Genomic DNA, 25,515 nt, shown 5'->3' with positions numbered 1-25,515 from the left:
CCCCTACCAACTCCCCCCCCCTCCCTACCCATCGAAGCTTCCAGACCGTTGGTCTGTTGTGATGAAGCCGCGCTACACCAAGACCAGTGAGGCCCCCATTGATTAATCCATTTATTTTCAACTGTAAAAAAAAACACAAAACACACAAATCCACCCATGAGACAATTACATCATCCTCCCATTACTGTGCCACAGAAGAAAAAAAAGTTAGGAGAGAAAAACAAATTTACAATCCGCGCATGTGAAGAAGCTAACCTTGCCATCAGCTGTTACTTTTAGCTGTGCTGAGTTCATGAGGTAGGCCAGTGCACCTTTTGCCTGAAATGGATGATCACCTGCCTTAGCTTTCAGCGCCTTTTGACCGTTACCCAACAAAAGTCCAGTCGAGCGAAGAACATGATATCGACCACCTTGCACTTGCTTTAGAGTTTCATTGATGTTCTTCCTGAGGAGATAGTTCCCAAAGTATACTAGAACAGCCCTGGGCTTTGCATCGGGCCCATCTGGCTGTTTAAAGGTTAGGGGGACCTGGCGGGCACGTTGAATCTCTTGAGCCCAGTTCCACCCTTCAAATCATTAAATGCCCTTCTTAGCAAATCTAACATGTAGAGACAAATGGCTGCACCTTCCCTGTTTTCAGGAATACCCAAAAACCGAACGTTGTTCCGGCGCTAGCGATTTTCCTGATCTTCCAATGTCTATAGGATATTGACTAGTCTGGCCTCATGCATTTATGTTTGGCTCTGGGCTGATGCAACATCCATCTCAAGGGTTCAAGCTCTCGTCTCCAACTCTGTTAAACAATCCGAGATATTGCTACATACTTTGGCAACTTTTGGCACCATCCCTTGGACCTTGCAGATTGCTGTCTGAGAGCATCTACTCTCCTGCCCCGTCTCTTCATGATGTGCCATAATAGTATGTACAATAGCATCTAATGTCATGGTAGCACTGCATTCCGAACTAGGTGCTTTATCCTCAAAAGCCCCCAATAACTGGTTAGTTGAAGAGTAATCCCAATTCAGATCTTTTCCTTAACTTTTGGCTTGTCTTAATTTTTATTTCTGATATAAAGCGAGGAATGAGTCTCTCCCAGTGAGGCTAACTAGCTTATATTTTTTTAATTCTCAAGTCTTTCTAGCTATTACAGGATAGCTGTAGGCAAAATATGCCCCCCCCAGCCTTGCCACTTCTGCCAGAATGTATAAAGTGAAGGCTGCTGCTTCTGTAGCAGTAAGACATTCAATGACGGTCAATTGAATTTCAAGGAAATCTTCCTGTGGTGGTCTGACAATAAATGGCATGTGCATTGTATGTTGCTATCTGGATCAGGTGGGTAAATAAGAAGGGACGGGCCAAATAATCTGCTCTGCTGGTGGAATTTTGGCAACTCCCCCTTACTTTTGTAACAGACAAATTCCGCCAATCACCATGTGGCAGAATATTTTCTCTCGTGGGGCTGCAGGGCTGTAAGCTGGCAAGTGCTGGCAAGATCTGGCATCCTCTGGGGTGATTTCCGATGCAGGTAGTCACAACTGTTTATGGTCAGAAGGCTGCAGCCAAGTAGAAAATCTACTTAGCATCAGCAAAATTAACTCAAGAAGTCTCATAGTGCTGTTCGCGCAGATCTTTAATCATGGAGCATTTTCTCTGTGCTAAATCACAGCACGAGCAGAGCCACCTGCTATATCCACCAGTTGACAGAAGAATGTAAAACCTCACAGGGTTTTTGTGTATTTCCATGAGTTCGGCCCACTCCTAGTAAACAGCTTCCTATACCAAGTGTGAGTTTTATTACTCCAATTATATGGCTGAAAAACATGGTAATTCTTATCCACTGTGCCCATGCACTTGTTGTAAACTAGTGTAGAGGCAGGCTTATGAACTTTGGCCATTCGACCCCAAACTGTTACAGAAGTGCTGTCATGATATTTTGTGAGCACATAAACATCACTCCTATCAGAGAACTTGACTGTGAGCAGTTAATTTAAACGCAGTGCTCTGGAATTTATGAAGTCCCTGAGGAAATACTTTGCGGCAACAATGAATTGTACAGCATGCCGCAGTGCCAACTTTGTACCGCTCACTGAACAGCTCTACTCCAGTACAGAAGTTGTCTACATAAAGGTTATAACCTTGATGAAGGAGTGACTAGACAAGCTCCCATTCAATTCTTCCTGTGGCTCTTAGCGTTGGAGGGCAAGCTACAGCGTTTACAGTGGAGTCTATCCCTGTATACTCTCAAGATGTACACATAGCTAATAGAGCTCTCACACAGCATGTATAACTCAATGCCTTGGCAAGCTCTTTTACTTCCAGTCTACTGCGTGAACAGCAGCTGCCCTTTGTACAGCATCAAGGACTTATAAAGTGCTATATTCTTTCCAGGAGTATACATATCTGGAACTAGGCAGACAAATATTCCATGACAGGCTGGATTTTGAAAAACCTGTCATGATCTGGATGGTCCTGAGGCAATGCAGCTGGATTCTCATTGAAATGCAGCATAAACTGCAATAGCAAAAAACAATCCCTGCTAATGTACAGTGTGAAGATGGGAATTACCCAAACCGTGCAAGTAGACCTGTAGGGCCGCAATCGTGGTTTTCACACTAACCTCATCTTGAGGGGAGGCCCAACAATATCTTCAAGTGAAGTCAAAATACACACATGTAGCCTAGAGTGCCCCCATGCATACTTACTTACTTTCTTACCATGCCCCTTCAGAAATTGTTCAGCATGCAAATATGTTTGCTGCACAATTTGCTCAAGGAAGTCAACATCCAAAAAGAGATTGACATTGTCAAATTGCAAAACATTGACGTATTGACTTTAGATCCAGCGTCTCCAAGTCAACATAGTCTCCTACTTCTGCTTCCATACCCTCCACATGCTCTGCAAAATCGTCCAATGGATTTCCACCTCCATCCAAGCCTTCATCAGCAGAAGCTTCGACTAAGGCGAAGCACTGAATGCCAGTACCACCAAACAACTACTCAACTGGCTCCAGACCATTCAGAACACTGCAGCAAGACTAGCCTCAAACTCCCTAGTAGAATCCATGGCTCACTATACAGAAAACCCTCTTCAAGATCCCGACTCATGCCTCCAAAGCCCTGCATGACTTCAGGCCCACCTACATCACCCACCACCTGACCATCCATCGATCCACCAGAGATCGGTGCTTTTTCACCCTTGACGTTAGTCAGAAAGAAATTCCCTTTGGGTAAAATGACAATAGTACAAAAATACTTACAAGCAAACAACCATTTAAGCCACCCACATATCACACGGAAGCAATGTAGACAGATGAAACTGACAATATATGTGAAAACACTCTAAAAATATTTTAAATTATAAAAACAATTTATTAAGGATACATTACATTAAATAAAAACAGAATCAGAAATTGGGAAACACACAAAGACGGTGCAATAATCAATAAAAACCACATTCAAGTAAAAAAGGAGTATACAGGGAAAAAGGATAGAACTCAATCAAAAAGACAACAATTTTGAATTCCTCCTTAGTTTGTATTCCCAGATTCGCTCCTTAGGCGTCGACGCGTTTCGGCGGTGTATTCATTTTAATCCGCCTTCATCAGGACAGTAATAACGTTTCCCAAATAAATTCTCAGACACAAGATAAGTCTGACAGATATTGTAAGGGGTATTCAGCCTCCTTATCGTCAACTCAAGATATTCGTCCAGCGAATTCTTTTTCCTTTATGTATAGATACTAGTCAAAAATTAGTAGTATAAGGCGTAAATACGTCTTTCAGACTCAAGGAGATCTCCAGCTAATTGGCTGGTAGAAATAGTTAAAAAGCTAGTGCGTGAGCACGCAGTAGTGATGTATTCAATTCCAACTTTTGTCTCTTTAATCAGGCTTTTACACGATTTGTTACAGCATGGGTTCAGGGAGTTGTAGTCCAAAGATACCCGCTGTACGAGGGAGATCCTCTCTGTGAGCCCTTGGGCGCTTTAATCGCGGACGTCCTGCGTGCTTCTGTTCGTCTTCCCGGCTAGCTTTCACCCTTGCCCTGGCCCACTCCCCATGCATCCCCTGGAGCCAATGCGGTGGTTGTTCATTCTCCTATCTTCCCTCCAAGTCCTAGAATGACCTCCACCAGCCCATCACTTGATGAATTCAAGAAAAGTCTCAACACATGACTCTTTGATAAAGGATATTAAGACCTGGAGATCCCCCTGGGTGTGTCAAGCTACACTTTACAAGAGTCCCCTGAATTATTGGCTGACCAGTGAAAGGTGGAATTTGGGGATGAACAAAATTGGGGGGCTGCCAAGAATGCCTGACTCTGGGTTGGTCTAACCAGCTAGGATCACTCCACTGCTTAGACTGTGCTTGCGGTGGGACAGCAGGACTGCCATTATCATATCCTTAGAATCACTGGAAGATGAGTCGTCAGATGGAACTTTGCCAAATGAATAATCACTTCAAGTTTCCGTTCCATTTTCCTCTCCCAGAGACGCTGTCTCAGTATCTGCTGCATTTATTTATTTATTTATTTGAAATGTTTTATAGAGCGTGAACAAGACCCAAATGGGTATCAGAGCGCTGTACAGAGCAGTCTAGCCATTATACAAAACAGACAAAAGGAGGTAACTAATAGTAAATATTGTGGGAGAACATTCAAGAGTAACGAGTAGGGTTTATCAGAGCCACCATGTATCACTCAGAGGAAAACATAATAAATAGAAGGAACCAAGATATGTGAACGAGGAATATTAACAAAAGGGGATCAAGCAAAATCAACAAATGATGCAGTTAAAGGAGCTATCGAAGGACTGGGACAAAACAAATGCAAAGAAGTTAAAGACATATAGAAAATCAGTGAGAGTACGTGAAAATTAGGTTATTAACAAAAACACCCGAATATGATAAGTGCGATTAAAGTTCATACATTAGTAGTCTTTTGACCAGTGTTTTAAAGGAAGTAGTAGAAGGATTTGATCTGATCTCTGATGGTAAGGAGTTCCAGATTCTAGGAGCAAGGCCGGTGAACGCATGGTTGTACGATCTTTTCTTTTTGAATCTTCGGGGCTTCAAGAGAAGGGTGGACGTACTTCTGAGGATCCTGCTAGAGACAGATAGCTCAAGTTTATTTGCTAGGTAATATGGGGTATTGTGGTATATGGATTTATGAGTCAGACAAGCAATCTTGAGTCTGATTCTAGCTTCAATAGATAACCGGTTTAGCTGCAACAGGTCGGGTGAAATGTGATCACATTTCCTAGATCCTGTTAAAAGCCAGGCTGAAGCATTCAAGGTAGGTCTGAGTGGGGCTAAGCTGGCTTTGGGAAGTCCCGCTAAGGTCACCAATCCATATTCCAATCTAGGGATAATCAAGGATTGTATCGCCGTCCTGAGGTCTTTGGGGGGGGGGAGGAATAGTTTGATTTTCTTCAGTATGTTGAGTTGGAAATTGACTTCCCTAGTTGTCGTGCTGATATGTGCTTGCAAATTTAGATGTTTATCCAAGGTGACACCTAAAGATTTGGCAGAGTCTACAACATGAGGTGAGCAGTTCAGAGCAGTTAGGTGTTTAATCCAGTCAAGGGTAGGGGCTGAGGTGGGTTGATCAAAAGAAATTCCGTTTTGAGAGTATTTAGTAGAAGATGGTTTGGGCTAGCCATTGTTGAGTTTGTGCAAGTGCAGCATTTAAAGTTTTTATGTCCTCCTGTGATGAGATATTCAGGTACAATTGCATGTCATTCGCATACATGTGGTATTGGATGTTGGCAAAACACACAAGACGGAACGTTGCTCAATGGCAAAACATTCACCCCTAGTCACAGATCTGGGTTTAATCAATCGTTGTTTTGCTCACCAAGCCATTGGATGCTGGCTCTGTTCAGAATGACTGCAAGAGGCTCCATAAATAGAGTGAAGAGAGTGGGTCAGAACGTTGAGCCTTGGGGGACTCCAATTAGGACCGGGGTACTGGAAGCTAGGGCATGATTAACTTTGATCCTTTGCGTGCAGTTGTGAAGGAAGGAGGCAAACCAATTTAGTACCAAGCCCGACAATCGCATCCAATTTTGTAGGAGATCAATCAGGTTTTCATTGTTGATGGTATTGAAGGCTGAGGACAGGTCTAGAAGGATCAGGAGACAAGGGACATTTTGGTCAAGGGCTCTCACAGCGTCATCCATGATGTGCGTTAGTGCCGTTTCAGTGCTGTGACCTGCTCTGAATCCTGACTGGTGAGGATCCAGGAGATTATATTTCTCAATATGTTTGCAGAGCTGTGAATGAACACATTTTTCCAGCACTTTCGCTAGAGTCATACTGCTGGTGATAGGTTGGAAGTTGTTAGGATCTGATAGGTCAGCATTGGGCTTTTGAGGAATGGGAGTAACTTGCCCAGCTTTTAGTCCCGGATCTTTCCCTGTATGAGAGATTCATGAATGATATTGGACCAAAGAGGGAGAACAGCTGAGATTAAATCTTTATAGAGCTTGGCGGGTAGTGGATCTCCAAAGTGGTTGGAGGGTTTGATGGATATAATATTGCAAAGTATCTCAGTGTAGACTACACTGAGATACTTTGGAATATGATATCCATCAAACCCTGCTCAAAGGCTGGTGGTAAATTGTCAAGGATTCAGCCATATCCTCTGATTCTGCGGGTGGTATTTTGAATAATGAAGTTGGGGCATTGGGTAAACACTCCAGCTCTATTTTCATTGTTTTTTCAGAGAAGTGAGCTGTAAAATCATGACCACTAGGTAGAATGGATAGCGGAGCAGAGCTCTGGTTAGAGGATTGGATAGATTGTTCCTTAATGAGTTTGAAGAGTTTTTTCGGTCTATTTTTAGCTCCATCCAGTTGAGATCTGAAGTGGTCGATTTTTGCCAAGCGTATGTGTTTGTTGTAAACGCTTCTCAATTTTCTTAATTGAGTGAGTGATGTTGTGGAAGGCGAGTTTCTCCAGATTCTCTCAGAGAGTCTTAGATTGTGCAGTTTATCATTTAGGGCACCATTAAACCAAGGTTTAGAGAGTTTGACTGGGATCCTTTTGAGCTGTTTCGGAGCAACAGACTCAAGAATGTTAGAAAAAGTGTTACAGTATTGCTCAGAAAGACAGTCAAGGTTGGTCAAATTGGAGGGGGGGGCTGTAACTTATATTTGGTGATTGAGGTTAACAAGTTAATGTCGAGGTCCCTCATATTGCGTATCATTTTTTTCTCTCTGAGGGGTTGCCCCTGTCGATCTATACCCTTGCCTAAGACGGGGAAGGGAATTTGAAAGTGATCAGATCAGTCAAAGGGTAGGATTTCCCCTATTTGTATGAAGTTGTTTTTGGCAATGATAAGGTCTAGAGTGGCGCCTTTATTGTGAGTAGTTCCTTTACAGAGCTGTGAGAAATTAAGGTCAGAGAGGAAGGTCTTAAAGGAATGGATAATTGGATCATTTGTGTCATTCCAATGGAGGTTGAAGTCTCCGAGGAATATGTGGCAGAGTTGGTCCGAACTCGAGCTGATGACCTCCATGATTTCCTCAGTGAAGACTAGATTGTCACCAGGAGGGTGATATATCGAGTGTAGCACACAGATCTTCTTGCCTTTGTTCCAGTATCTGCCGAACTGCCCCTCATGGAGATATCAAAAGGGATGATGGTCGGAGCGCTTCAGCAAATCTAACTCTCACCTCCATCATGAGCACCCGAGCACCTTATGCCTTGACGAGCTCAGCTCGTCATGAGCATACAAAGGGTTAAATAAAAGAATGTTTGAGCCTTCAGTGATTGTGCAAATGGGTTTCAACAGTCCAATTAAGAGACAAAAATCTCAACGGTCGATTCACAAACTCATGTGCTGTAGATTAGTTAACAGTTTTGAACCTCTGTATTATGTCAAGGGAATCCGCGTAAACACTCTATGCCAACTGTTAACGCGGATTCCCTTGACATAATACAGAGGTTCAAAACTGTTAACTAATGTACAGCAAATAGGTTTGTGAATATCGAGTCTCCATCTGCAGACTTTTCAGCGTTTAGCAGAAGAATTTTTAAAACTTCCCCTCATTCACCTCCGGACAGATATCGACCGTTGAGATTTTTGTGAAGACCTGATAAACAATCAAAACTACACAGAAACAGGTACATCTACTGTGACTCTCAGCCAATCACAGGAGACACATGTTTGCTACATCAGTCTCTTAATTGGACTGTTAAAACCCATTTGCACAATCACTGAAGGGTCAAACATTCTTTTATTTAAAGTCCTGAAGATGGTCTAATAGATGCAAGCTGGAAATAGACCGAAATGTCCACATTCCCACCGTTTTTCTTCATTTATGTATAACTGATTTAGAAAAAGTGGTCACAATAGTGATTAGGAAGAACATTAATTTGTAATAAACAGTAACTTTGGGTCTTATTATGTTTTGAAATGTTTTTGTACCCCCCTTTTTTATTGAAAAACTTATTTTGCAATAATTTAAAACACCTTTGAAAATATACACCCGTGTGCTAATATTTATCTTTTGGTTATGTTAGATTAATACATGTTGAAATAAATATGAATAATATTTGTTGTCATACATTTTTAGAGACAAGCAAATTGAGATAGCCTGTTTAAAGGAGATTGATTAACTAAGTGAAATATTTACTGAAATAAATCCCCTGTAGGCACTTTTACCTGCTAAAATTACTTGCCCAAGCCGTCGTGGGTAGATTGGGTTCCCTATTTTGATTGATACCACTGGAAACTCAACACCGGTTAACATGCAATCAACTTATGCTAAACATGCTCAATATGGAATTTCTCCTGATCTCCCCTTAAAATCACTCTGCCCCCAAGAATAATGGCTCACACAACTGATGGCACTCACCTGATCACCAGATGATGTTGATTCCACAAGATCATTAGACATAATAGTAATAACAAATATCTTAATATGCAAGACTACATCTGTGCAACCACCAGAGGAGCCAATCACCAACTCAACCCCCCAAGGTGAATTAAACCGTTCCTGTCTCCTGATGGCCTACAGTTAGTAATGCAATCCCTAGTTATATCCTTTTAAGATTACAGGATTGAAACCCTGGCAGGGTTTCCTAAAGCTAGGCTGGCCACTTATAGAGCTACACTGAATTCGGCTGCAAGACTCATCATGGTATCAAGAAAACATCATCACTTCACATCAGATCTAACACAACTCAATTGGCCCCCTCTTGAAGCAAGGATTCAGTTAAAGATAGCCGGCTTGACACATAAAGCGCTTCATTATAACACTCTGGTTATCTAGCGAAAACACTCAAACTATCTGGCATGAGTCAGTAGCTAAGAAGTTCTAACTCTCTACTGTTGTAACCAAACAAATTCAAAAAGAAAAGAACCTATAACCACTCCTTCTCCGGTCTTCCCCGTAGAATATGGAATGCATTTCTGCCTGAAACCAGATGTAACCCTATGACCTCCTCATTCAAAAAAGATGTAAAAAAGTTTAAATACATACAACTATAGAAATGAATCTACTGAAATTGACTTGCATTTCATATATGCTGCTCTGGAAGCCATATATTTCCATGCAGTTTTGTTACTTTATATCTATTTTGTTTCTTGTTGTCCCTTTTCTCATTTTGTATCCCTAACTTGTTACTATAGGTATAGTATTTGCTATATGTATGTCCACTTGTTTAACATTTTTGCTTCTCTGTACTGCACTCTGATACACAGACGGGTCATGTTTGTGCTACATAAAACATTCCAAATAAATAAATATTATTGATTAAGGAAGTTCCAAGGACAAAGCTGGTGTGGGTTTTTTCCAACTCCGAAGGGGCACTGCTTAGCAGTTCCTGTTGGAGCAGGCTCTCAGCTGATTTGCATATGGTTGGCCCCTGTTATAGACTAGAATGCAAACTCAAAGCAATACCAATGGGATTTTTTCAAGCATTCAACTCGTCACTTTTCTCACTGCTTACAATTGGGATCCCAACCTTGTCCAACTTCTATTTTCCAACCACCCCTCATCGTTTTAGTAGTTTTTGAGACATTTCTCTACTTTTGTAACTAGGTGGGCTTCTGGGATTTATTAATGACCTCTAATCCTTAAATTACGCTCCTTTAACTACTGGGGGTAGGTGCTTGCCAGGAACCAGCATTGCTGCTTTTCTTCAAGCTATGGTCACATCCCTATGCAAATATATTACTCTGCCGAACACTTCATTGAAGGAAACAATTAAACACATTTGGAAAATCCTGTAATTTCCTGGTTCATTTAATGTGCTTTATTCGCTTGCTTAGTGACTATATTCAGGGTCTACCATTTGTCAATTTTGGAGCAAGAGGGTTGTAGAGAAATAGGACATGACATGTAATGATAGTGAGATTGCTTGTAACTTAAAAAGCCTTACACTAGCAGCTTTAATTCGTTCCGTGCAGTAGTCACCAAATGGTCAATGGCGGCATTCCAGCCAGTGCATCTGTAGGCAAATGGCCAACATTTGAGAGGGCTAAAAAGGATCATGCAGTGCTTCTACCAAAGGATTCTGGTTTTAAAACTGAAGGGTGGAGGAGACATGAAATTGTTTCTGCTTGAGCAGCTGCACCTCCCTCCATCTTTGACGTCACCCTCCTGAAACTAATGAGCCCACTTTTTTTTTTTGGGTATATTAGTGTTTAGGCCCACCAGGGGAAACCACACTTTTTACCATGAAATATAAAAGAAATGGAGCTGAGGTCAGCCCTGAAGACATGGGTCGACCCCCTTGAGCACCCATTTTCTTTTATAAATGTGTGAATGAAATGTGTGGTTCCCCTGATGGGGAGATTTCTCCCATTCCCCCATAAGGCAATAACCCATATAAAAAAAGGCCACCTTGTACATATTTGGGAATGTTGTAGGAGAGGAAAGTAGAACATTTTAATAGAAAAATAATCTCAACTATACCAATGTTACTAAAGATGTGGCAACATACATGCTTGCAGTAGAAGGCCCCCACACAAAGATTGGTCATCTTTCAGTTGCTTATTTCTGTATTTGTTGGCTATTCTGATGGTAGGGAAGTTAAGTGAAATCTTTGCCCAAGCAGTATTATCATGTTTTCAAATCATACAATCATGATGGAATACTATCAAAACTGTGCAGCATAATGCAGCATGATTTGGCTTTACTTGCATCATTTAGTCAAACTTGTCCTATAATTGGATGCTCTCCAGCCGCTTGATTCCAGTGACCCGGTTGAGAATCTGTTTGTTTTCACAAGGAGCACGCCTACACACAAACTTGCACGGACTACAATGTGAATGTGTGCTTCTTGAGATCTAAGGTTAGTTTCTGGCATACTGGAAATTTGTTTTATTCTGACAAAGGTCCAGGAGCACAACCCCAACAATAAAATTTGCAGAAGCCATGACAAAGGTTTGCTGCGATGTAGGATATGTGGCAAGGTGAAGTAATACTGTCTCTTTTTTTCAGTGTCTTTGGAAAGCCTGTATATTCAGAAAACCAGATAATTAATTTTGTGTTCGTTTACTGTTGCACACATCTTACAGGCACACACCCAACGACTGAGTTAGAACAATAGTTATGCCTTCTATGTAGGACATTGTATTGGAAGGGCCGTTTTGAGCCAGTTAGAAGAAATGGTGGTGCAGTGGATGACTGTTGCCCAGGTCACACCTTGGGATATTGGGGCAGCTCTGAGGCAGGATCAGATACTGGGTGGTAGGAAATTTGTGTGAGCCCGGTGATGCCACGCTTTTCCACACAAAAATGTGTGAAAAAATTGGGCTGTCGCGGGTACTTGGGCCTCCCACACAAGTAAGGCATAATTTTTATCGGGAGACCTGGGGGAACGCTGGGTGGTAGGAAAGGTGTGTGAGCCCAGTGAATGCCATGCTTTCTCACACAAAAATGTGTGAAAAAAAAAAAATTCAGCTAAAATTGAGGTTTGCAGGGGATTCTGGGTAAAGGAACATTGAGGGATCCACGCAAGCCATACCTTCTTGGAAGCCCCCTTTTCAGCCTACTTTTCAGAAATATGTGGGTTTGGTAGTTTTCCCTAGATGGCCGTCTAGCACGGGGCCAATAACCCAGGTAACCCCCCTTGCAAAGCAGGTGGTTTTGACATAGGCAATTTTGAAGTCGCCTCACTATGTTTTGGGCCCTTGCCTGTCGCGGGTACTTGGGCCTCCCACACAAGTGAGGCACCATTTTTATCGGGAGACCTGGGGAAATGCTGGGTGGTAGGAAATTTGTGTGAGCCCGGTGATGCCACACCTTCCCACACAAAGATGTGTGAAAAAACTTTTTTCCAGCTAAAATTGAGGTTTCAAAGGGATTCTGGGTAACGCAAACCATACCTCCATGGAGGTCCCTGGGTATCTACTTTCCAGAAATGTGCGGGTTTGGTAGGTTTCCCTAGGTCCCGGCAGAGCTAGGGTTAAAAAACTACAGCTTGGCACTTTACAGAACTTTCCACCACAGAAATGTGGAGAACATTTTTTATTTTTTTTTGGACAATTTTTTAGGTTTGCAAGGGATTCTGGGTAACGGAAGTTGGTGGGAGGCAGTCAAATCACCCCATCCTGGATTCCAATGGGTGTCTAGTGTTCACAAATGTATAGGTTTGCTAGGTGTCCCTAGGTGCCGGCAGAGCTAGGGTTCAAAAACTACAGCTAGGCACTTTGCCAAAAAAAGGATCATTTTTCACTGCAAAATTGAGGTGTGACCACGTTGCATTTTGCGCCGTATCCTGTCGCAGGCACTAGGCCGACCCGCACAAGTGAGGTACCTTTTTTTGCGGAAGACTTTGGGGAACGCCGGGTGAAAGAAAATTTGTAGATACACGCAGATTCCAGAACTTTCCACCACAGAAATGTGGAGAAAATGTGTTCTTTTTTACAATTCTTTAAGTTTGCACGGGTTTCTGGGTAAGAGAACTTTGTGGGAAGCAGTCAAGACAACTCATCCTGCATTTCCCTGGGTGTCTAGTTTTCAAAAACGTGTAGGTTTGCTAGGTTTCCCTAGGTGCCGGCAGAGTTAAGGTTCAAAAACTACAGCTAGGCACTTTGCAAAACAAGGGTCATTTTTCACTGCGAAATTGAGGTGCGACCACGTTGCGTTTTGCGCCGATTTCTGTCGCAGGCAGTAGGCCAACCCACAAAAGTGAGGTACCATTTTTCTCAATCTTTGGGGAATGCGGAGTTGGTGGAACTTTGTGGATCCACGCAGATTCCAGAACTTTACACAACAGAAATGTTGGAAAAATCAGTTTTTTGGGACAATTTTTAGGTTTGCAAGGGACTCTGGGTAACAGAACCTTGTGGGAGGCAGTCAAGTCACCCCATCCTGGATTCTCTGTGTCTACTTTTCAAAAATGTATAGGTTTGCTAGGTTTTCCTAGGTGCCGGCAGAGCTAGGGTACAAAACTACAGCTAGGCAATCTGCCAAAGGGTCATTTTTCACTGCGAAATTGAGGTGTGACCACGTTGCATTTTGCACCATTTCCTGTCACGGGTACGAGGTCGACTCACACAAGTGAGGTACCGTGTTTATCAGGAGGCTTAGGGTAATTCAGATTTGTAAATCAACTGTTATTACCCATTGAGTTTTCATGCATTTCTCCCTACCAAATGAAAGACATTGTGTAAAAAAGAAGTCATTTTGAAAAATGACCAATAATTCTCATGCTAGTATGAGTATTCCCAAATTTGAAAATGTGCAAATATGTACTGTTTCTAAACTCTATAATTTGTTCCCATTTCAGAAATACATAGGCGTCTTTCATACCGATTTTTCCATGTATACTTTTTCCCAGAATAATTGCTCTATACCTGGTACATAATAAAATACCATTGCAAGTCGCTGCTCAGTTTTTGGCTCTGGGTACGTCTGGTTCTTGGTGAACCTGCAAGTCCTGTATATCCCCAAAACCAAGAATGTCCAGCGGATGTAACAGTGTATTGCTTTCAAAGAGATGTCACAATTACGAGAAGTTACAGGTGAAAACGTTGACACAATAGGCTGTTTTTGTCAACTAATTTTCAATATTTAACTGTTAGTTTCTATAAAGAAACATTCATGGATTTAGACAAATGACCCCTTTCTGAATTCAGAATGTTGTCTACTTTTCTAAAATGTAAAGCTTTCCAGGACCCATTATTGCTTTCAAACTCATTCTTACCATTAACTGGAAGGAGGTTGAAAGCACCAAAAATAGGCTATGTCCCAGAAAAATGCCAAAACTGTGTGAACCATGTTGGTCGGCAAAATACTGTAATTCCCTAAAAGCTGGTAAAATGGTGATTTCAGCCCCACAAACCAATTTTTTAATAAAATTTGCAGGGAAAAACCCAGAGGCTTTTATTCGCAACCCGTTTTTCCAATTTTTCTGAAAAAAACAAACATTTTACTGTATTTTGCTTCATTTCTGGGACCCCTCCAAGGGAATCCACAAACCTTGGGTACCTTTACAATCCCCATGATGTTGGAAGAAAATTGGCGCGGATACCTTATGTGGTCAAAAAGTTACAGGGGCCTAAGCGCGCACTACCCCAAATAGCCAAAAAAAGGCTTGGCACAGGAGGGGAAAAAGCCTAGCAGCGAAGGGTTAAAGTCCTGGAGATGGTCTAATGGACGCAAGCTGGAAATAGACAGAAACAAGGACATTCCCACCATTTTTTCTTTATTTATGTATAACTGATTTAGAAAAGGTGTTCACAATAGTGATTAGGAAGAACATTCATTTGTACTAAACAGTAACTTTCGGCCTTATTGTGTTTTGAAATATTTTGTACCCCCTTTATTTATAAAAAACTTCTTTTGCAATATTCTAAAACCCTTTTGAAAATATACGCCTGTGTGCTAATATTTATCTTTTGGTCATGTAAGATTTATACATGTTGAAATAACTATGAATAATATTCTTTGTCATAAATGTTTAGAGACAAGCAAATTGAGATAGCCTGTCCAAAGTAATTTCATTAACTAAGTGAAATATTTACTGAAATAAATCCCTTGTAGGCACTTTTAACTGCTAGAGTTTCCAGTAGGGCAAGGTTAAGAAGTATGGGTCAGGAAATGTTCACGTACGATTGAGTATCAACATATATGTGATACTGGATCTTTGAGTGAAACAGAATGTTAGTCTGAGGTCAGGTTGGAAATCCAAGCTTCTCCATCTTCACAGTGAGGTGAAGCAGGTTTTGCAGGCTGGCTTTGACTATTTAAAGATCATACTTAAGATCAGCGAGCTTATCTTCAATAGCCGGGAGGGTCTAAAGTATGGTTGGATGGTCTAGGAGTAGAGCCAGTGCGACTCCTCAGAGGAGAGAGGGGTGGTCATGGGGTGGGTTACTTGTAGGTGACGAAGGAAGTAGTTGAGGAGGAGACAGGAAATGCAGGCTAATAGACAGTGTACTTCAAGTGGAGATTGAAGAAGGGTGGGAATAAGTGTTGAATTTCCTTCGTCTATGGGTCTTTTGAGTTGATACCAAACACAAAAAGATAATTCCCTTGATTTAAATATATCCTATGTAAATTACAAGTTTTTGAAACATACTTCAATATATTCAGAGTACAATAGAAACACATGGAAAACACATGTTACGTTTTTTCAAAACATTTTGAAGCTAAATAACACTGACGTAATAAATTGCAGATATAGTTTATTATATTGCCAAATTGGCTGGGATCACTAAAAAATAATTGTTTTAACTTTGTATTCACCAGAAATCATATACAAAAGAGAAACAACTGTTAACTCAATACATACAATACATTCGTAATATCACTTTTCAACATGCAATTAAAAAAAGATTCATAAAAAGGTTTGTTAAACCTACATAAAAAAGACCTACTTCACATATCTTAATACATTGATTATGACCTGCATAACTAAGAACAATGAGACAACATAAATGCAAAACAACATAAACCTTGTCTGATCTATTTGCACATTGATATTACACCAACAGAGGTCAATCTATTAACTTAAAATTTGCACCCTCCTTTTGGCTTTTAATACAATTGCGCTCCTTGTGCGTCGACGTGTTTCGGCGGATTCTCCTAAATTAATACCGCCTTTTTCAAGGTAATTAATGGTACATTGTTGTCTCTCAGAACTTCCTCAAACTGTTCCTACAAACAAATATAAATACATGAATTAGTTTATTTTATTACTAACATTGAAACAATTCATAATGCTGCCTAGATCTCCGTCTTGTTATTGTCGCTAATCTCCTATTTGATTATGTTCCCACATTCAATTCAGTTGGGAAATAGATATCCAGTTTGACATATCTTTTCATCCATCCTAGTGCTCTCTTAATAAATTCCGTATTAGAAAGGCGCTCTGGGACTAATAAAAGTATCTCGACTTTCTTACACGCTCTATAATCTGGTTATTTATTTTTGCTCACCTTTCTCTCCTTATTGATGGCCCTTAAGGAAAATAAATAAATTGAGTCGATTGGCATAAACAAAGATTTTCCTCTAGATTTTCGTTAAAACCTTCACTCGAATAATCCCAATCTCAAGTATGGCCCTATGTGGGAACATAAAATCAATATCCTATTGATCTATTGGAGCTTTTTTCGTGGATGTACATCCTGCGGGTAAATTAACGTCTCCGCTCTTCAAATTACCTTGCGACCCAGCTATCAACTATATGCTGGTATCAGGATGGTCCTGTCGGAGAAGCGTTTTGATAATTGTGCTCTCCCAAGTGCGCTCTGGTCGTTATCACCTCCAAGCGCAATTATCAACACGCTTCTCCGAAAATCTTAGCCAAACTGGGGATTTACAAGCGATGTAGATCCATTGCCCAGAGCTTCCTGGGAGAGCTCCTCTCAGTTGGCCATCTTTGCATAGTATAAGCTCCCCTTAACAACACCTTTTGTTCTCTTCGGACTCATATATACTATATATGCAAAAATGTTTACAACCTTTTCGTTCGATTTTTCAGATTAAAAAATAAATACATTTCTTCCAAATGTTCCTATTTATAAAATCCTGTTAACAGTAATCTTTAGGTGAAGCCAGGTTTCAGTAAACCACACAATATTTATTTCACCTTCTCCTGAGCAAATACAAAAATTCATAAAATTGCCTCAAAGAGCTTTTGAGAGCAGTGAGCGGGTGAGGTATTCAGTTCCTGAGTAAGTATAAAATGATAAAAACAACAAAACTCATTTATAGACAAGGATACTGCTATTTGTGCATATAGACATATTCCCCTCTGACTTAATAAAGTGTACATCGTAGTAATTTGTTTTGGGCACACATGTGATCCACTTGCCCTTAGGCTATGGGTGGTAAATTAATAAATCATGCATGTTCATTATCAAACCATCCTTCATCACACGTTATCATTGTCTTCTATTATCATATTTTCCTGCAGTGAGAATCAATCTTCGTTTATGCCAATCAACTCAATTTATTTATTTTCCTTAAGGGCCATCAATAAGGACAGAAAGGTGAGCAAAAATAAATACCCAGATTATAGAGCGTGTAAGAAAGTCGAGATACTCTTATTAGTCCCCGAGAGCCTTTCTAATACGGAATTTACTAAGAGAGCCCTAGGGTGGATGAAAAGATATGTCAAACTGGATATCTATTTCCCAACTGAATTGAATGTGGGAACATAATCAAATAGGAGATTAGCGAGCTTGCTGAGCTTGCCCTATCCACGGTGGAGGTTGCCCCTTCGGGACGCCTGGCATCCTTTCCTCCCCTTGTATCTCAGGAACTAGAGGACCTTCTTACTAGGACTAGATCAGGCTCCCCTTAGATCCCTGTCCTCTCACGCTTCTCAAGCAGGCGGGATGCCTGGCTTTCACCTTGTGGATACCCTTCCGGGGCTATCTCACAGGGGAATACCAGGACGGGTTCCCTAAGCAAGCGCCGGGAAACCCACTGCGGGTAGCTGTGCGCTATATAAGCTCAAATACATTTACATTTACAGTGTAAGGAGACCCCCTTACCTCCCCTCTTGGAGATCATGAATGGGGCTATGAGGCTTGGCACTTTCCCTCAGCAATGGAAAAGGGCAGTGGTGAAACCATTACTTAAGAAGCCAACTCTGGACCCTGGGGTATTTAAAAACTTTCGCCCCATCTCGCTGCTCCCTTCTGCGGCAAAGATGCTGGAAACACATCTTAATAAGCATCTCGCGGCCTTTCTGGAGAACTCTGGCCTTTTAGATCATTCGCAGCATGGATTCAGGAGGGAGCATAGCACTGAGTCGGCCCTTACCATTGTGCTCGATGATATCCGCACTCGAGCTGATAGGGGCCAGACCACCCTCCTCATCCTGTTAGATCTCACTGCTACGTTTGATACCCTCTCTCCCTCAGTGTTAACATCTCGCCTAGGGGAGATTGGGGTAGAGGGGTCCGCTCTTGATTTTCTGACCTCCTTCCTAGACCAGAGGGAACAGAGAGTGATGCTGGGGGAGTTTCTATCTCCATCCCTGTCTGTGCAATGTGGGGTCCCTCAGGGGTCGGCCTTAAGTCCGACCCTTTTCAACATCTATGTGACCCCACTTGCCAGACTGATAAGATCTTTTGTGATGGTGGTAGTTTCATACGCTGATGACACCCAGATCCTGGTCTTCCTCTCCCAGTCTATTAACGAGGCTGCCTCTGATTTTAGATCCTGTTTAGAGGCAGTCGCAAAATGGATGACATGCAATTCATTAAAATTGAACGGGGAGAAGACGGAGATCCTGGTGTCTGGGGGAAAGGAGGACATCTGGTCGGCAAAGTGGTGGCCTGCTTCACTGGGAACTTGTCCTGTACCCGCCGCTTTGGCTAAAAACTTAGGAGTCCTGATCGATCCTACCCTCAACATGCGTCAGCAGGTGAACAGAACAGTCTCTACCTGTTGGAGCATAATACACATCTTGAGGAAGATTAAACATTACCTATGCCAGCAGGCCAGAAGGCAAGTTGTGGTTGCTCTTATAGGCTCCCGACTTCACTATTGCAATGCGCTGTATGCAGGACTCAGCGGGCTGCGGCAGCGCCTTCAAATTGTCCAAAACGCAGCTGCCAAGTTCTTGCTGGATTTACCCAAGCTTGCATCGGCCACCTCGGCTAGGAAGACGTTGCATTGGCTGCCTGTTGAGGACAGGATTTCTTTTAAAATACTGTGCCTTACCTTTTGTGCCCTAGCGAGAAATAGGTCAGTGGGGATTGGGGCTCTTTTGGCCCCTTATAGCCCCTCGAGGAATCTGCGCTCTGCCAACAAATCTCTGCTATCTGTACCACGCATTCGCAGAGCCAAATGGGGTGGCAGAGCATTTTCCACAGTAGCACCAAAAATGTGGAATGCTCTTCCTGTGGAAATTAAGGCCCTTCCCACTCTTCAGTCCTTTAGGAAAGCCTTGAAGACATGGCTATTTGCCAAAGCATACCCGTAGTTCTGCTTCTGCCTTTTATGATTTATTTTTATAGGTGCCTTGATGCCTTCGGGTTTTAGTTGCGGGTTATAATTTTTTTTTCATTTCATTTCATTTCAGGGACAATAACAAGACTGAGATCTAGGCAGCATTATGAATTGTTTCAATGTTAGTAATAAAATAAACTATTTCATGTATTTATATTTGTTTGTAGGAACAGTTTGAGGAAGTTCTGAGAGACAACAATGTACCATTAATTTTCTGGAAAAGGCGGTATTAATTTAGGAGAATCCGCCGAAACGCGTCGACGCACAAGAAGCGCAATTGATTAAAAGCCAAAAGGAGGGTGCAAATTTTAAGTTAATAGATTGACCTCTGTTGGTGTAATATCAATGTGCAAATAGATCAGACAAGGTTTGTCGTTTTGCATTTATGTTGTCTCATTGTTATTAGTTATGCAGGTCATAATCAATGTATTAAGATATGTGAAATATGTATTTTTTATGTAGGTTAAACAAACCTTTTTATGAAAATAAAATGAATTGCATGTTGTAAAGTGATATTACAAATGTATTGTATGTATTGAGTTAACAGTTATATCTCTTTTGTATATGATTCCTGGTGGATACTAAGTTAAAACAATTCTTTTTTTAGTGATCCCAGCCAATTTGGCAATTTAATAAACTATATCTGCAATTTCTTACGTCCGTGTTATTTAGCTTAAAATTTTGTTTGAAAAAACGTAACACGTGTTTTCTATGTGTTTCTATTGTACTCTGAATACATTGAAGTGTGTATCAAAAACTTGTAATTTACATAGGACATATTTAAATCAAGGGAATTATCTTTTTGTGTTTGGTATTGTACCTCTATTCCCTTGGTCGCACTAGGGGTCCCTCTCATATTTTTGTGTGTGTCTTTTGAGTTGATAGGCAGTGACAACCAGTGGGTTGGGGAGCGGTGGATGAGTAGGGCGCCCATTCGTTCACAGCTGTTTTAGAAGAAAGGCAGTAGTTCTCCAAGATTCTGTTGTTGATAGAACATCGAGCAATATGTCCTGGACTAATTCGAGCTAAGGGAGAAGCAAGTAGCATAAGTTAGTTCTCGACAAGGTGCTGGATTCCTAATTAGAAATACCAGGCCCACATCTAGAACCATTCTGTTTTGCAAAAAAAAAAGAAATGCCAGGCCAAGATCGACGGGTAACAAATCAATTTTTGCAGCAATGGGACAGTCGAGGCAGAGGTGGTGAGGGAGATGGCTAAATGAAGCATGAGATTCATTCACTGAACTGGAGGAAAGATTTGGATTTGGGTAGATAGAAGGGACAAAGTAAGACAACATAGTTATTTTCCTCATTAAGGTTTCATAAGCCTTTCTAGATTTCGGTCCGATGCTTGTATAAGGATGTTCACAATATTGTATACAGAGATGGTTATTTCGACCTTGAAGTCTAACGAGGGTATTATGGAGATCTGAAAACCATGTGGTGTTTTCCTGTATGTCTTAGTCTGGGGCACAGATGCTATGACTCTTCTCAATTGAGCTCTTCTGTTAGTGAAGAAAATATGGATAACCACTACTTCTTGTGAAGGACAAAAGTAGGAATCAAAGAGAATTTCTGGATACTGCTTAGGTAGTTAATGTTGGAAATTCCTGCAGCATTGTTCGATAGGTAAGGGGGTAATTAATTTTGAAAGCTTTAAAACTCACCAGTGATAGCAAGTTGTTGTTGAGGCTAGTGTTGTTTGGGCCCATGGTGGGTGTTGGAACAATGGTGTGAGAAGAGTGGAGTTTTATAGTGGTTAATGGATCAAAATAAACCTTACAAGAAGTCCTCCCGATTTGAATTGAGCACCGGTGGTCATTGGAATGACAGTGTAGGTGAGTGACATTCTATATCAGATATAACAACTTTCCAGGGCCATTGCAAGATGGCTATCCTATTTAGGATGAAAAATTGTTCTTCCTCTAGTCCTACTTTACTTTCTATGCCTTGTAGTGCATGCAGTCCTATTTCAATCATGAATGGGAGAGAGGACCACCATTTTGCGAAGGGTCTTCCAAGGGACGGAAGGGGATCCTAAAATGGAGGAATAAACTGGTAGAATAGATCCCAAAGCTAACTGCCATTCAGACATGTGAGTCAGACAATGTCAAAATACATGCATAAGGCGCTGTGAAGCAGGTTGAAACACATATATAAATTACAATAAGAGCCCTGGTGCCAGGTGACCAAAGGCAGAGCAGAGCCAGATCACACCAATCACATCAGAGGAATAACACTGTCAAGGTGCTCCAGCCTGAAGCAATCCCAAAAGCAAAATAAAACGACAGGGGGCCCCAAAGATGTTTACTACAAAATCCAGAGCTGGGGCCATGCAAGTGCAGTCACAAGCGCAGCAGCCTGAGGCACCATGATCATCAGACTAGGCATGCCTCAGCTAGGAGCAACCAGGCAGGAGCAAAGAATTTGCAGCTGGAGCGGAAAGCACCCAGAAAGCTGTGAGAATGCAGATCTGGACTAAGAGGCATTGGCAGCGCCTGGAGCCTCAAGCTCAATCGACAGCATTAATCAAACAGCTGGTTCAACACTTCGGATGTCAACATCAAACACTTGATAAGGGACCCGGACACAGGGACAATAATTGCATCCTGAACCCAGTTAGCACTACGGCCGTGGCACTCTGGTAATCAGCCCCTCCAGCTGATGGGGGTTATTAGCTTTGGGGATGCTCATCTGGTTGCCCCAGTCATATCCAGCCCCAGCATTATTGGAAGTGTGGACACCCTGGGCAAATGGCATCTGGGGATGAGTCATGAGGACCGGCTCTGCCAGCGGTCGGGGACTCTCTGGCTCCGCACTGTATCCTTGAGCAGCAGCATCTGCAATCAGTGTCCTTCACTTCAGTAGGTTTGCGCCCAAAACTCAAACCTTTCAGTTTTTACACCCCCAAATTCACTTGGAGACAATCCGGAACACAGAATCGACTGTGTTCATTTCCTGCAATTAGAAAAGGGTTGTGAATGGCTTAGCCAAACTGGGGATTTACAAGCGATGTAGATCCATTGCCCAGAGCTTCCTGGGAGAGCTCCTCTCAGTTGGCCATCTTTGCATAGTATAAGCTCCCCTTAACAACACCTTTTGTTCTCTTCGGACTCCTATATATTATATATGCAAAAATTTTTACAACCTTTTCGTTCGATTTTTCAGATTAAAAAATAAATACTTTTCTTCCAAATGTTCCTATTTATAAAATCCTGTTAACAGTAATCTTTAGGTAAAGCCAGGTTTCAGTAAACCACACAATATGTATTTCACCTTCTCCTGAGCAAATACAAAAATTCATAAAATTGCCTCAAAGAGCTTTTGAGAGCAGTGAGCGAGTGAGGTATTCAGTTCCTGAGTAAGTATAAAATGATAAAAACAACAAAACTCATTTATAGACAAGGATACTGCTATTTGTGCATATAGACATATTCCCCTCTGACTTAATAAAGTGTACATCGTAGTAATTTGTTTTGGTCACACATGTGATCCACTTGCCCTTAGGCTATGGGTGGTAAATTAATAAATCATGCATGTTCATCATCAAACCATCCTTCATCGCACGTTATCATTGTTTTCTATTATCACATTTTCCTGCAGTGAGAATCAAACATACATACTGCCTAAATTCATAACTTATAGTCTAATTTCATCTCCTTAATCAGGAGCTGGGTGTAATGGAGCACAGCGTATTGCTTTACATCCAAAATTAGCAATTCATATATATTTATAAACTATATAATCTTAAAACTCAACGTTATCAATTTACTAGTCCTGTTTTAATGTACAAATAGCAATGTTATCTGTTTATTTTTCCCTGTTCCCTGGTATTGGTTGCAGCACGTCGGGTGGTGAGGAAAGGTTGCTATTTAAGAACCTCCCCTACCTGACACAGGTGCTTGGCTTAAGCGATCAATGATTCCTTCACCGAGAAGATGCAGGAGCGTGCCTCTCCTTTTTGGTGTGTACAGGCCCCCATATCACACTGGGCCTTCCTGGGGTAGATGGGGGTAGTGCAGGGGATGGATCGTGCAAGGCATACACACAGACTACTCTGGTATAGTAGTCGTAAGTGACGTGCCCCGAGCGGCCGCCTTCCTTTTATTAGTTCCCGGCAGGCCACGCCTGGCCTGCGGATGTGGTGGGTGCGTGAGTGTTGGCTACTAGACCGCCAACTGTAACATCCCTATCCAACTCAGTTCTTTTTGTTATAACTTGTTCCTAACATAGTTACAATGATAACATATACATTATTCAGTCCAACACATAGCTGCGGTACTTGCGTGAGTCTCAGCTGGCGAGCCCCAGTTCTTGAGCAAGCATAGTCTGTCACCCGTTGGCTCGGGTGGGGGTTTGGCCTCAGGCTGTATCTTCAGGTGCCGGTACGCCCTCTCGATCCGCTCCGGCCAGAGTCCTCAGAGGAAACCTCATGTTGTGGTGAGGGGCTTACTTCGGGGGCCTCACCAACTTGGCCACTCGCCGATTCGTCCATCCGTTCTCCAGGCACATTAGTGGCTGTGGTACTTTAGGGGTTGCTGCCAGTCTCTTGGCGTTGTTCTGGTGGGACTTCCTTGAACCATGAGATGCTAAAACATTTTTCTTCACGCAAACCTTTCCTTGAAGCGGCAGAGGCCACAAATGTTTCCTTATGGTGGCAGGTGCCGCTGCTCATTTCCTAAGGCGACAGAAGTCGCAAGACTTTACTTTTTGCTGCAGCAGAAGCCGCAAAAACTTTACCTTCACGCGGCAGATGCCGCAAGCCATTTCCACGGTGGCAGAAGTCGTGAAAGATTGTAAGGGCTGTGAGGCGTTTTTTTTTATAAGGCGGCAGTAGCCGTGAGATGGCTATAACAAACACGAGAGTGCGGTCGCCTGACCTCTCTCCTATCTTTGAGGCACACAGCAGGTGTCAGCAGCACCGCCTCCAGCACGAGCACAAGTTTGGTTTTCATCTTTGTTTCTTTGCACCCCTTCTGAAAAGAGTGCCATCAGGAGAAGTTGGCGCTTTGTTCTGTACTGCAGGCACCTCTGGATCTGTTCCTAAGCACCCAACAGGATTGTGCTGTACACAGCCATGCTGAGTCACCCATGGTGAATGTGTGAGCCTTTTTCTTTCCTCCCTTTACTATATCAGGCAATGGCTTAAGCTAGATTCTAATCCTTACATCTTTTCATTCTCCTCCTGTAGTCCTCCCCTCAATTTTGTCTTGCAGACCATCCACTCATTCCTACCGTCTCCAAGGCTACCCTGCAGACGCTCTCTGTATTCCTCCCATCTGATCCTGCCCTATCTGACATCCCTCCGAGTACCTTTCCTTTGTGTCCCAGCAAACCATGGATGGTGTATTCCTCTTCCCTTTTCCCTTGGGACCAATCGCCCATACTATCATTGTCTGTGTAGAGGACTGGTCCAGAGGTGAAAGGGGAGGGTCTCTTCGTTCCTGCGGTACCTGTTGGTCAGGTGAGTGAGGGTTGTAACACTCTATCTAATGAAATGTAGCGCTCTATCTGCTGAGGTTGCACAAAACCACAGTACTTCGGGCCTGAGTTGGAAGTCGGCGGGAGGGTAACACTACATCACAACAGTTGTGGATATCCCGTCCGCTGTATTATGATTTAATTCTGTCTTATTTACTGTTAAAATAAAAAAACATTAAACAGGAGAAAATAAAAATAAGTGACAATGTTTCCACCCGTAATTCTTGCCCCAATGTGAAATTTACAAAAGTAACATATTTACATCAGTCAGACATCTCTCGTAGCAAGGATATATAGCGTATGTTGGATGTCCATAAACATGCAACATAAAAAGCAAACAACTGATCTGCTGCTTTTATGGGGAACTGTGGTATTTTGTCCCAAGCTCAGGTGCAAATCAAGGAAGCCCATTAACCCAGACATTTCTGAAAACTATACACGCAAGGTTGTCAAGGATAATGTGACTTGAATTGATTCCACCACCATTTTTACCCACATTGACCTGTAAACCTCAAACCTTTACTAAAGTTACATGTTTCTTACATTTCTGTGAATAAATTATCCAGAATGTACTGCGATCCATAAAATTCCTAGACCCAGTATTCCAACAC

This window comes from Lissotriton vulgaris, chromosome 5 (genome assembly GCF_964263255.1).
Source record: "Lissotriton vulgaris chromosome 5, aLisVul1.2, whole genome shotgun sequence".
Taxonomy (NCBI): Eukaryota; Metazoa; Chordata; class Amphibia; order Caudata; family Salamandridae; genus Lissotriton; species Lissotriton vulgaris.
This window is presented reverse-complemented; position numbering follows the sequence as displayed.